The 15,069-nt window shown below is 38.7% G+C and overlaps 1 protein-coding gene and 1 pseudogene across 3 annotated transcripts in view; one reads left to right on the top strand and one right to left on the bottom strand.

Annotated features, from left to right (window-relative positions):
• Nucleotides 1–15,069, bottom strand: part of YES1 (YES proto-oncogene 1, Src family tyrosine kinase) — a 101,822-nt gene that overhangs the window by 55,474 nt on the left and 31,279 nt on the right. The gene's annotated exons all lie outside the window — the stretch shown is intronic.
• LOC137777105 (U6 spliceosomal RNA) lies at nt 8,012–8,111 on the top strand (annotated as a pseudogene).

Raw genomic sequence — 15,069 nt, 5'->3', positions numbered from 1 at the left:
AAAAGGAGACATGAAGTTTTTGGCCTCTCACCTTCCGAGATGGCCCACACACTGTCTATGGAGTGTGTATCTCCCTGATTAAACCTTCTTTCTTTAAAAAAAAAAAAAAAAAAGGGCTTCCCTGGTGGCGCAGTGGTTGAGAATCTGCCTGCTAATGCAGGGGACACGGGTTCGCGCCCTGGTCTGGGAAGATCCCACATGCCGCGGAGCAAGTAGGCCCATGAGCCACAACTACTGAGCCTGTGCGTCTGGAGCCTGTGCTCCGCAACAAGAGAGGCCACGATAGTGAGAGGCCCGCGCACCGCGATGAAGACTGGCCCCCGCTTGCCGCAACTAGAGAAAGCCCTAGCACAGAAACGAAGACCCAACATAGCAATCAATCAATCAATAAATAAATCTTTAAAAAAAAAAAGGGAGACATGAAATTTTTAATCAAAGAAGAGTTGATGTTTTCTTTCTTTCTACTTTCATATTACATGAGAAGCCTTTTACTCTGGGCTATAAACAATCACAGTCTTTAGTTCCTTAGCATGACCTAAGAATCAAAGCCAGAACCTTGGTACAATATTTCTGAACTGTTCCTTACTTCTGTGCTATACTATTTCAATCCTGAAGTTATTTTTAAAAACATGTATGTAATAACTATGTGAATATATATCAACATTTAAAACATCTTATTAAAAAGTTAAAAGACTGCATTTGATTTTTACAGTTTATCATATAAAGGAGTACAAGTTTCCAACCAGAGCCACAAAACCTGTATTAGAATAGGTTAAGATTTTTTGCAATACTGATACTATTTTGTGCTCTTAACAGAATATTACAGTAGTATTAACAGTATTTGCTTGCTTAGAGCAAGTATATAAAAAAGGTGGGTTGTACTATTATGGCCCACATTTTATAGTATTATTTATTTGAGGAATGGGTATTTAAAATTCCATGAGACAAGTTACCTATACATGCATAAATTATTTCTGACTGGAAACAATTTTCTCCTGTTTATCATTTTTGAGTATTGACAACAGAATACTATATGCTATAAAACCTAAAGAAATGGCACCCAAGAGTGTTTTTTCACGTTTTCCTAAATAAGATGAATACATAAGATTTTTCATGATCCAATACTCTTGTGTCAAGGAGGAAATGCAAACTGAAATTATAAAATAAAAATAACAACTTCCTACCGCATCAATGAGCTATAGCAAAGGTTGTATTCAGAGCAAAATTCATAGTCTTACACACCTATTACTAAAAAGAAATTAATACAAATAAAATTTAGGGAAAAACAACAAGGAAACTCAAAAAGAGGATTTTTACTTGTAAATCAGACTGAGATTTCTTTTCCTGTTGTTTCTAATTAATTTTTCTTTTAATTTTCTTTTATTTCATTATAATGGAAAAACATCCAATGTGATTTACAAATAAAAATCAATGAAATAGATGTCACTAGATTTAATCTTAATCAAGAAATGAAAAGGGAGAGTACACAGTTTTAGGTGTGAAAAGAATGCTAGAGCAACAGAAGATTTGAAAAAACTATAAACGGGAACTTTAAAAAAGTTTTAACAATCAGATGAAAAGGATGACTATCTAGGCAAATGGAAATTAATAAAATTAACTCAGTTAAAAGATAGGAGACCTAAATAAATCAATAAGCATGAAAAGGGTTTAAACCTTGTCAAAAATTCCATCAAAAATTGTTAAATATTTTATGGGTAAATTATCTGACACCTGTCAAGAATAAACTAGTTCTATGCTCTTTAATCTCTTCCAAAGCATACAGAAAAAAGTTTCCTTCTTATTTTTTACTGACAGCCAAATCCTGACAGTTGGTTTGGGGTCTCTACAGAGCCAAGAAATTGGGGAAACAAGGGAAAGATCTAGTGAAGAGTTCCTGAGTCAGGTGAATCTTCACACTCTCTTGGACTGCTAGCAAATATCAGTCCCTAGCAAATTAGAGTTTTTCTGAGGAAGCAACAGCACTGAAAAGCCCTTAAAATACCACAGCCACGAAGGACCAGCAGCAGCATGCTCTTCTAGCCCACCACCAGATATTTTTGATCACTGACTTAGTATTGTTTTTTAGTTTTTTAGGTTTTTTTTTTGCAGGCTTAGAGAATTTTTATTGAGAGTCTCGGACAGCCTGGAAAATGCAGTGCAAATAATAATATATATTTTCTACTTTTTAATCTCAAAATATATCTAATTTGTCTTTTGATTTTTCTAACCTTTTGATATAGATTTTTCCTAAGAGAGAAGTCCAGGCCACCTGTCTTTTAGGGATGCAATTTTCTTGGTTGTAATATTTTTTCAACAGACATTCTGGATAATCAAGAAACCTCCTTCCCAATCACTACCTACGTCACTCAAAAACTCTCCATATTCATTCATTCATTCATAAAATACTTACTGAGAACCTAAGAAGTGGAGATATAGCAGTGAACAAAACAAAGTCCCAGCCCTCAGGCAGTGTGCACTCATACTGGGAATAGTAACAGACAACATTAGGCACTTACTATGTGCCAAGCACTGTTCTAAGTACTCTTGCACACATTAACCTACTCAATCTTTAAAACAACCCTGTGAGTTAAAGGCTTTTCCTTTTTACTTTTCCTTTAAAGATGAGAAAACTGAGGCATAGAGATTATGTAACTTGCCCCAAATCAAAGATAACTCCCAGGCAGCCTGGATCTAGAGCAATGCTATCCAACAAAAATATGATGTGAGTCACATATATAACTTTAAATTTTCTAGTAGCCGCATTAAAAAAGGTGAAAAATAGGGGAATTCCCTGGAGGTCCAGCGGTTGGGACTCCGCGCTTTCACTGCAGAGGACGGGGGTTTGATCCCTGGTGGGGGAAAAAGGAAGGATCCCACAAGCTGCGTAGCAGGAAAAAAAAAAAAGGCGAAAAATAAACTGGTGAGATTAACTTTAATAATATCTTACTTAACCTAATATATCCAAAATATTATAATTTCAACATGTACCAACAAAAAAAGTTGAATTATTTTACATTCTTTTTATCATATTAAGTCTTCAAAATCTGGATGTATTTCACACTTACAGCACATTTCAACTGCTCAACTGTCCCATGTGGCCAGGAGCTACTTGACACATTGTGATTAACAATAAGAAATATGTATTTGGTTTTCCTCCCTATCCCTAGCCCAGAGCTCCTAAAACCCTTGGAATTTCCTGACGGATAAGAGCAATAAAGGTGAAGGAACACCTTTTGTTATTCACAAGTCCCTGAGTTTGTGTTAGTGGTAACTAGTAGAAAGCCCCTAAGGGTGAACCCACCACGTGGATTGAGTGGATGAAATTTCAGCCCCACCACACACTCCCACCTCAGGGGAGGGAAGAGGAGCTGGAGCTTGAACTAACCACCAATGGTCAATGGTTTAATCAGTGAAGCCTCTGTAAAGAGGCCTCCATAAAAATCCTAACTGAAGGGGTTCTGAGACCTTCCAGGTGATGAAGAGACCTGGAGGTTCTGGGAGGGTGGCTCACCTGGAAGCCCCACACCCCTTCCCACATACCTTGCCCTGTGCATCTCTTCCATCGCCTGTTTCCGAATTGTATCCTTTTATAATAAACCAGTAACTAATAAACTTTTCCTGAGTTGTTAGCCATTACAGCAAATTATCAAACCCAAGGAGGTGTCATGGGAAATCCCAATTTACAGCAGTTGGACAGAAGTTGTGAGTAATGTGTAGACTCACTATTTGCAACCTTGGTATTTTCATAAGTAATGAAATAGAGATAAATGAGATAGGAAATTTTAGGTGAACTCTTCAGGCATAATTATGTTTTAGGTATGTCTATTTAAAAATAGATTCTCCAAGGACTTCCCTGGTTGCCCAGTGGTTCAGACTCCACGCTTCCAACGCAGGGGGCCCGGGTTCCATCCCTGGTCAGGGAACTAAGATCCCACATGCCACGAGGCGTGGCCAAAAATGAAAAAAATAAAATAAATAAAAATTGAAAATAAAAATAGTTTCTCCAGACTTTTGGTAACTTGAAACTTTAAAGTTTTGCTAAATTAAGTTAAATGACAGGAATTCATTGAATATCCAGGTCATTTCAAATAAGATAAAATACTGAAACATTAATTGCTAAACAAGTCTATCTACTTTTGTCTTCTTATGAGAGAAAAACTAAACATGTTTGGGTTTATTAGACACATCCTGTACCACGTTGAGGAAAGAAACTATGTCATGAGAAACTAACACAATATTGTAAATCCACTACACTTCAATTAAAAAAAATTATGCTATGAGGAAATGTATGTTTCTAGAGGTTATAGAATATGTTCATAAAGTTTGCCAATGGGGAAACGGTGGTATGACAAACAGTCCACAATTGCTTACTTCTTAGTTTTCATCAGAAATTCAGGTTTTTAAGAGTTGGGAATTTTAATTAATGTAACTAAAACTAAAAATTAATATGCAAAACATCTTTGTATGCAAGGAAAAAGGTATAAGGAATGGAAATGCATTTTGTTAAGGGAAAGAAAGTAGGGGACAAACTCATATGGATATAGAAAGTTGTAGAAGATTTGCAAGCGAAAATAAAGAATCCATAGAAACGAATTCTATGGGACTTCCCTGGTGGCAAAGTGGTTAAGAACCTGCCTGCCAATGCAGGGGACACGGGTTTGATCCATCGTCTGGGAATACCCCACATGCCGCGGAGCAACTAAGCAGTGTGCCACAACTACTGAGCCCACGTGCTGCAACTACTGAAGCCCGCATGCTCTAGGGCCCATGTGCTGCAACTACTGAGCCTGTGTGCTGCAACTACTGAAGCCCACGCACCGCAACAAGAGAAGCCACCACAATGAGAAGCCCGCACACCACAACGAAGAGTAGCTCCCACTCACCGCAACCAGAGAAAGCCTGCATGCAGCAACGAAGACCCAACGCAGCCAAAAATTAAAATTAAAAAAAAAAAAAAAAAAAAAAAGGAATTCAATGTGTGGTCAGGATTAAGATCAGAATGAATTTAATTGAGTCAATGAATTTTAAGATTAAAGGTAATATGGTACAAAACTTGAATATGTTTTCTTTGTTAAGAGAACAAATTTTTTTGTGGGGAATACTGAGCTGCTAACTTTACCTTTTAAATAATTTGTTCTAACTCTCTATATTTGCTTTTGAAATCTTTTATTGTCACTTTGTTAAGTGAATAAGTATTGTTTCATGGTGACCTATGATCTATTTGACCAAGTGTTTTGAAAGTTGGTATACAACACTTCCATTCCCCAAATTGAGGCAAGAATACACCGTTTCAGCAAGAAGTAGCCAGAGCAGCTGTCGCCCCATTCCCTCAAAAGATTTGGGGAAAGTTAAAACAGGAGTGGGGACTGAAACCAAATCCCCCTAAAACCAAGTTCCATTACCAAGTTTATGGTTAATATCTCTATCCAAAACTTTATCCCCTTTCTTGTCCCCTCTGACCTCAATGCGGTGCTAACTGAACACTAATCAACCAGAATCAGATGCCTAAAACTGCTGTTGTAGATATCATCAGTAATATACAAACTCAGGTCATTTCTCCAGGGCAAGATGAGCTAACAGACCCCCGAGCCATGGACCACCTGACTGGGAGAATCATAAACCAGAAACATCCTGACTCCCAAAACTATGATTGAGAAATGTCACAAGACCATGGTTAATCCCAGCCTCTTTGCTCTTCCCCTTTAAGAATATCCCTAACTCAAAGACCAAGTTGGAGCGGACCTGAGGCTTGTCTCCCACTCCCTTGCATGGCACCCTGTAACAAATCCTTACTTTGCTACAAACTCCTGCTGTCGGAGTTTGGCTTTCTGCACTGCAGACACACAAGCCCTTTGCTCAGTTCCAGAGCCTGGGACATCTTACACCAAGAAAATTAAGTACTACTCAAAACATGATGTGGATACATCAAAAGTGTACAGGAACCATCTTGAAGAGGCTCTTGCTGGCTAAATATAGGATGAATTTGAGCATCAAAATGAATGACACTAATAGATTATAACCTGTTGACTAAAAAGAAGATCCAAAAATCACTCTGATATAAATAAATGAGGGAGAAGGGAAGATTTTCTTTCAGAATCCCAACTAATAAACGTAGAAGGAATTACACAGAAAAGTATTACTTTGCAGCCATCATTTCAATAATCAATTCAGGCAAGACTCATTTATGGAGTCTAAAACTATTTTCCCACATATCACTTATTAATGAAAAAGAGAAAAATGCTAACTTTACAGTGGAGAAACATGACAGATATCACCTTACCCAAGCAGAATTAATATTGCTAATAATGGGACAGACTAACAAGGTGTGCCTCCTGATAGGCTACACTAGGAACGACACAATACCCCTGATATATCAGTAGTATTCCTGCCCTAATTCATAATCTAAATCTAATCACGAGGAAGCACAGACAAATCCTCAATGAGGTACCCTGTACAAAACAAGCATTCTGATTTTTCAAAAATATCAACACCATGAAAGATAAAGGCTGAAGAACTAACTATTCAGATTAAAGGAGACTAAAGAGACATAACTAAATGCAGTGGGTTACATTCTGGATTTTTGTTATAAAGGACACTATTAGGACAACTAGAAAAATTTTGATTATTGACTGCGACATTAACTCCTATGGGCTGCTGTTTAAAAAATAAGTAAATATGGGCTTCCCTGGTGGCTCAGTGGTTAAGAATCCGCCTGCCAATGCAGGGGACATGGGTTCGAGCCCTGGTCCGGGAAGATCCCACATGCCACAGAGCAACTAAGCCTGTGCGCCACAACTACTGAGCCTGTGCTCTAGAGCCCGCGAGCCACAACTACTAAGCCCACGTGCCACAACTACTTTAGCCCGCACGCCTAGAGCCCGTGCTCTGCAACTGTTATGTTATAAATTTATTCATTTATTTATTTATTTTTGGCTGCATTGGGTCTTTGTTCTTCTCTCATAGTAATGGAGGCTGGAAGTCCAAAATCAAGGTGCCAGCAGGACCATGCTCCCTCTGAAACTCTGGATAGAATCTTTCTTGCCTCCTCCTAACTTCTGGTTGTGGCTGGCAATCCTTGGGACTCCTTGGCTTGCAGCTGCATCACTCCAATCTCTGCCTCTATCGTCACATGGCATTTTCCTCTTCTTATCAGTACACCAGTCATACTGGATAAGGGCCCACCTTAATTCAGTATGACTTCATCTTAACTTGATTACATCTGCAAAGACCCTATTTCCAAATAAGGTCACATTCATGATACTGGGGATTAGAACTTTTGGGGGAACACAATTCAACCTACAACAATTGTCTATCAGATAACTGTATTATAGTGATGTTAAAATTCCTGAATTCAATTGACTGTACTGTCGGTGTATAAGAAAATGTCCCTGATTTAGAAAATATACACTGAAGTAATTAAGGGTGATGAGAATGATGTTTGCAACTAACTTTCAAGGTGGTGATGTGGGGAGGATACCCACACACATATACAAGAAAGGAATGACAAAATCAAATGTGGCACAATGTTAGCAACTCTTCTGAAACTTTGAAATTATTTCCAAATAACAAGTTTTTCTAAAACCACACATGAAATAATACCTATGAATAAGCTTAACAACAAATGTTCAGAGTCTATATTAAAAAAATAAAACTCTGTGGGATATAAAGAACCTTAATAAATGAAACAAACCATTTATTTTTAGACAATAAGATCCATTATTATAAAGGTGTCCATTCTTCCCTAAATAAATCTAAATAATTAACATTATCTAGATCAAAATCACAATGTTCATATGGAAAAGTAAATGCATAAGGATAGCTGAGAAATTTTTAAAAAAAGAAAAATGAGGACATTTGTCCCACTAGTAATCACAACCTCATGGTTAAGAGTATAGGCTCTGGAGTCAGAGTTGGTGACAGTCCTAGCTTGTAACTTGAATAAATATAACTTCTCAAAACCTATTTCTTCACCTGTAAAAATAAAGATACTGAGAATACTTAACTCAATTGCTTGCTTTGGCAGCACATAAACCAAAATTTGAACGATACAGAGAAGATTAGCATGGCCCTTGTGAAAGGACAGGCACATTTGTGAAGTGTTCCATATTTAAAGAAAAAAAAGAAAGAAAATCCTTTCATTAAATAAAATGGCTACCGGTCAGAATATTTAAGCCAGATTTTCAAAAGAAAAAAGAATACCTAACTCTGGGTTTTGTGACAAATGAATCAGGTAAAATAGGTTAAAGTATTCACCACTGTGACTGGTACACACGTAATAATACGCATTAGCTGCTGCTCCTGCTGTTGTTACCGGGGTCATGATCATCCTCATCATCAAGCTATGTGGTACTGGCATAGGAATAAACAAGTAAATATCTGGAAAACAAAGAGTGCCCCAAAACAAGCCTGAGAGTAAAAGAATTTGTAAATGCTAAATGTGGCATTTTGAATCTGTGGAAAAAGGAGAGATTTAATAAACAGCATTGGTGAGCTCCATCATCTGAGGAAAGAAAAAAGGAATTGGATCCTTATCTCACAACATATATAAGTTGCAGAGTAAACAGTTAAATTATTTGTAACATAAAACAAAACAAAAACCTATAAATAGAATTTTAAAAATTATTGTCAGCTGTGGAAAGTATTCTTAGAACACAAAATTCAGAAGTTACAAAAGGAAAATTATTTGTAATACCTTAAGATAAAAAACATTAAACAAAATAAAGACAAGCAGAGATATGAAGCTTGCAACATAAAGGATTAATATCTATTGTACACGAAGAATCTGTAAAAATCTATAAGAAAAAGACAACCCAAGAGCAAGATTGGCAATGGTTATGAGCAAGTACAGAAAAATGCACAGTAGACTTCAACTGAAAAAGCAAATAAAAATAACTTTGAGGTATCTTTGTTCACATATATAACTAACAAAAATAAAACAATGTTCACAGATATTATGGGATAAACACACATGCTTATCCCATACTCCAGTTTAATTTTCCTTAAAAAAAAAAATCCGGAAATACATAAAAAGAGCTTTAAACCTGTTAATATCCCTGACTCTGAATATCAAAAAGATAAAGCAAAGTCTATAGTGCCATTAGAAGACTTAATTACAGAAAGGGGAAAATAAAACAGACCCAAAAAAAAAAAAATTGGAAAAGGAATCACTGACCCTTGCTGTTAGAAGGAAACTAAGCTTTATCAGGTCCGACCACTCACCAACACAGGAAAGTACCACTGACAGATGATCTAGAGCCCGTATTTACTCAGACTACAAAGAGGTGCTTCAACAATTCAAGAAAGCACTGCTGGACAACTAAGTGTTAAAAATTACTTCTCTGTAACATTCCAATTGTTTATAAATGGTAACTGTTTAATAAACTGTTACAGAATTTTGTCCAAATTCAAAGGCAACTTTCAGCGTCTGCATTTATTAAAATTCACCTTTTAAGGCATCATTTAATCATTTTTCTTTTTTTTTGAGATGTCTGTCTCCATGATTTCTTTCTTTTTTTTAAATTTTGTTTTTATTTTTTGGCTGCATTGGGTCTTTGTTGCTGCCTGCGGGCTTTCTCTAGTTGCAGCGAGTGGGGGCTACTCTTCCTTGCGGTGCATGGGCTTCTCATTGCGGTGGCTTCTCTTTGTTGCAGAGCACCGGCTCTAGGCGCGCGGGCTTCAGTAGTTGCAGCATGCGGGCTCAACAGTTGTGGCTCGCAGGCTCTAGAGCGCAGCTCAGTAGTTGTGGCGCACAAGCTTAGCTGCTCCGTGGCATGTGGGATCTTCCCGGACCAGGGATCAAACCCGTGTCCCCTGCATTGGCAGGCAGATTCTTAACCACTGTGTCACCAGGGAAGTCCACCATGATTTCTTTCTATTACCAGTGGGGTCCTGGGAATATCAGAAATGTCTTTCAGAACCTTCAGATGGAATTCTTCTGGACCTAGAAGCCTGAAATCAGTCAAAGCTAGATGCCCTCTTACTATCTACTATCTAGTTTCTTATACTTTTTTCCTAGCTTTTCCATTAAAGAGCATCCTCTTGTTACAGAAGTTAGGAGATTAAAAAGAAGACATGCTAGCTGTTTCTTATGATCTATCATTTCGACTTTCTGAAGTTGTGGATCTGTGGCTTCTTTCTTACTTCTGGCTGTGATTATCTTGAAGAATCGTCTACGTTGTCATTAGTTTTTCCTTCTTCTAAGCATCAATCATCCTAAAAATCCTATTCATCCTCTGACAACCTAAGAGGTTCCTGACTCTCTCTTCTACTTGACCTTTATTATGAGTTCCTCCTTCTGACTTAAAAAAAAATCAAAAACAAAAACTAAGCCCCAGTAGGAGTGGCTTAAGGGGGTGGGGAGAAGGGGAAGTGTGAGGTGAGACTGGGGAAAGGGAGGTTTAGCTCCATCATAATTTCCACCTGCCACTATTACCCCCCAAATTCTTTGATATGGCTAATTACTGTCTTTTCTCAATCACTAAAAGTGCTATCTAAATGTATTTAGATAAAAGCCCCATCTACTCTGACCCCCTTCCTTACCAGGGTGCTTCTCAAACTTTTCACATAAAAAAGCCTGGGGAATTCATTCCTTTAGGTGGTACACTGCCCATTAGAATCTTAAACCATCACCGTTAGTTTGCTTCTGTACCAATATTGTTGCCCGAATTAAGAAGATACCATCTGGGGGCTTCCCTGGTGGCACAGTGGTTAAGAATCCGCCTGCCAATGCAGGGGACATGGGTTCCAGCCCTGGTCTGGGAAGATCCCACATGCCACAGAGCAACTAAGCCCGTGCGCCACAACTACTGAGCCTGTGCTCTAGAGCCCGTGAGCCACAACTACTGAGCCTGCGTGCTGCAACTAATGAAGCCCACGCGTCTAGAGCCCGTACTCCACAACAAGCGAAGCCACCACAATGAGAAGCCTGAGCACCGCAACAAAGAGTAGCCCCTGCTTGCTGCCACTAGAGAAAGCCCGCGAGCAGCAACGAAGACCCAACGGCAGCCAAAAAAATAAAAATTAAATAAATAAATAAACAAAATAAATTAAAAAAAAAAGAAGATACCATCTGTGCCCACACCTTTCAAATAAATATTCTAATCATATTTATACAACTAAATAGTGTATTTCCATATACCTAACTCATTCAACTACTACGTTACTTCCTGTTCCCTTCTGTGGCAGAGACAGCTACTTTTCCACTAAAAATGCCTTCTCCCCTTCTATGGTGTAAAGTTGTCACTGGAAGGTAGCTGCCCTGTCAAGGACTATCTGTCTCAGTTCTACCTACAACCAGATACAAGCATATGACTCAATCAGCATAAGGGGAACTAATGTGTGCCAGAGTTTTTAAGAAGCATGGCTGCTAAAGATATAGTTAGAGACTATGATATAAAGAAAAGAAACCCACTTATTCTTACTTCTCCTTAACATTTACGAGTCACTGCTAAATCGAATCTCAGTTTCTTCATCAGACTCAAGTAGAGTGTTTATCTGAATTCATCCTGAGCATTAATGCCATTGTTTAGCACTGGGCCCGCCACTCCAAGGAGTCTTGAGGTTACTTACTGCATGAGTTTTCAGTGAGAAGCTGGCTGCTGACACTCCTTTCTCCTATGCCCATGGTAAGCAAATATTGCCAGCCAACTGCTGTACTTGCCCATATTTAAAAAATATTTAATACGTGCCTACTATGTGCTGTTGTTCTAGATACTTGGGATAACTTCAGTAAACAAAATAAAGATCCCTACCCTCATGGAGCTTACCTAGTGGAAGCCATTCTAAGCTCATAGAGTTGGTACAACAGGGTATTTTATTTATTTTTTGGCTGCGCTGCATGGCATGCAGGATTCTAGTTCCCCCAACCAGGGATGGAACCCATGCTCCCTGCAGTGGGAGCGTGGACTCTTCACCACTGGACCACTGGGGAGTCCCTGGCACAACAGTTTAAAACTATCTGCTAACCCTTATGTAGACTCAGTAAACACAGGCAGTGATGGAACCGTTGGCAGTGATGCGTGGAGTTGTACTGCGGATATTCTGTGTGGGATAATAATGCAACAAAATCAAGCTGTATTCCCATAGAAAACAATGCTCCAGCTTATAAGAGAGGACAAAGGGTACATTCTTAGATACAATGGAAGAACTAAAAGGAAGCCAAAGAAGAAAAGGCTTCTAAGGTGGTGAAGGAAATCACTGTCAATGGAACTTGACACAGTGGCAAAAGAGTAGCAAACAAAATTTCCATTTAGAGCTTTAGATGAGACTCTTCATGCAGAGAGTGAGGAATTCATGGAACAATAAGATTTAAAGGAACAAGCCAGGGCTTCCCTGGTGGCGCAGTGGTTAAGAATCCACCTGCCAATGCGGGGGACATGGGTTCGAGCGCTGGTCGGGGAAGATCCCACATGCCGCAGAGCAACTAGGCCCGTGTGCCACAACTACTGAGTCTGCACGCCACAACTACTGAAGCCCGCGTGCCTAGAGCCCGTGCTCTGCAACAAGAGAAGCCACCACAATGAGAAGCCTGCGCACCACAACAAAGAGGAGTCCCTGCTGGCCGCAACCAGAGAAAAGCCCGCGCGCAGCAACGAAGACCCAACGCAGCCAAAAAAATAAAATAAGTAATAAAAATTTTAAATAAATAAATAAAAGAACAAGCCAATGTGGAAGAATTCTACTGGATTTCCTTAAGAAGGAAATGCAGCTTTGAATGTTGGTGAGTCTGTACCAAGGTGCAGGAAACCACCATCCTACTGACAGAGCAAATCAGAAAGTGTGCTCTCTTTCTGCAGCATGCACCTGAAACATGATGGAGGACAATTTAGACAATACAGAGCTTCCATCTATTTCTACTAACTCATCTAGGAATAAATCATATACTTGGTAGAAAAGAAGGCAATATTGCACAGTAGAAGGAAAACTGATTTGAGCATAAACTATATATATGTATATAAATATATATGGGGGGAGGCAGACTATAGACATACAGACTATATGTATACTTTACAAACCCAAACTTACAAAAGAACCACATTTACTCCAGTTGAGTTAGAGTAATAACCCACTTCTGCATGCTCCTTTGTTCCTATGATGAATTTTTTTCTTTTTGGCTACGCCACACAGCTTGTGGGAGGCTTGTGGGATCTTGGTTCCCCGACCAGGGATTGAACCCGGGCCCTCGGCAGTGAAAGCGTAGAGTCCTAACCACTGGACAGCTAGGGAATTCCCTGATGAATTAAACTTAGATAGGAAAAAAACTTGACTGGAAGAACACGCAAACACTGTCTCTGTAATGTGGGCTGTAGCTACAGTTTAGTTAGTGTAATAACCCAATTTTTTAGCTCATATAATAGTTGACATCAACACCCATCATGAAATATGCACCACAAAGCTAATTCCATTAAAAAGAAAAGCGGAAGTGTTGAAAATTCTCAGCCCAATACAAATGTACAGTTTACGGAAGAAGGAAAAAGATAAAAAAATCACCCTTTCCATCATTGCTCCTTATCCCTAAGGAAGGTGTCTTATAGGAAACAGTCTTGCTGTCAGTTATTCAGTCACATCAACGAGTCATGCGACCTTAGCAAATTACATATACTTACTGATCCTCAGTTTCTTTGTGTGTAATAAAAGCCTATCTTATGCATGATTCCTGTGTGTTTCTGGAATGCCTTTTCAAAGATTTAACTTAAACGTGAAAATGTATATGAATGTATAGCAAAGCATCTGACATAAAACAGGCTTTCTTGGGGCTTCCCTGGTGGTCCAGTGGTAAAGAATCCGCCTTCCAATGCAGGGGACGGGGGTTCAATCCCTGGTCAGGGAACTAAGATCCCACGTGCTGCAGGGCAACTAAGTCCCCATACCACAACTACTGAGCTCGCGTGCCTCAACGAGAGAGCCCGTGTGCTGCAAACTACAGAGCCCACGTGCTCTGAAGCCCACACGCCACAACTAGAGAGAAGCCCGTGTGCCAAAACGAAGAGCCCACGCCGCAATGAAAGATCCCACATGCCGCAACTGAGACCCGATGCAGCCAAAAAATTTTTTAAAAGAAAATAAATAAATAAAATCTAAAAATAAAAAATAAAACAGGCTTTCCTCCGTCTTTACCCAATACCTAACAGAAAGAGTGAATGGGTGGGAAAAAGAAAAAAGGACACAAAAAAAAGAAAATTATAAACTTCATACTACATCCACTTCTCCTTTTTCCTCTTCTACTCTCCTCATTTTTGTTTCTCATTCCCAATCTTTTGACCTGTTTCCATTTCTCACACTGGGTCAGGGTAGGAAGCAAGTTTCACAGTGCCTAGCAAGCAGGTGGGAGGAACTAGGGAAGCTTCTGTCCTTAAATTAAGCTCAGAGTCCTAGCATCCTAATATGGAGCTCGTAACTGTGATTTTTCAATAGTGAAAAGCAGGGAAGGTGGGGAGGGAGGACAACTGGCAAGGCTACAGGTTATCCACTGTATAATCAGAGCGTTTAGTAGGCCAAGTATTTCATTTGCTCAAAGAGCTCAGCAAATTAAAAAAAAAAAAAAAAACACAAAAACACAAAACTTAAAATCAATCAGAACATATTTACCACACAAACACTGTTGTATCTTTATGTTAGGTTTTTACAAATAAACTCCAGTGGGCTGCCCAGAAATCTAACCAAAAAGGCTAACCTTACGGAAAAGAACTTTTTCTGGGAAAAATATTCTGATTTTCCACCTTATAATTTTAGTTTCTTTTCTTTTCCTTCCTTCTCTTTCTTTCTACAAAATCTATTATGCAAACCTTAAAAAGCTAACCATTTTCAAATGCCCATGCTTATTTTGTTCTAAACGTTAACTACATGTATTAAAGAAAAATATCCAAAACAATTAGTCTGCGCTTTTGTCAATTAAAAAAGATGTTTTAATGTCAGTGACTCTTTTCCCGATACAATGCAGCAAAGCTGTCATCCCGTCGTAACTACCTGTTAACTGACATCACAACTATGTGCTTCAATGAATCATTCAGTCCTTTTCTAATTTTACTGCAAAATAAATCTGAAATGTTTTTTTAAAAGCCTTGCTTTCAA

Source organism: Eschrichtius robustus, chromosome 14 (genome assembly GCF_028021215.1).
Source record: "Eschrichtius robustus isolate mEscRob2 chromosome 14, mEscRob2.pri, whole genome shotgun sequence".
NCBI classification, from domain to species: Eukaryota; Metazoa; Chordata; class Mammalia; order Artiodactyla; family Eschrichtiidae; genus Eschrichtius; species Eschrichtius robustus.
Note: the sequence above shows the minus strand (reverse complement) of the source record. Positions and strands in the feature narration are given on the sequence as shown.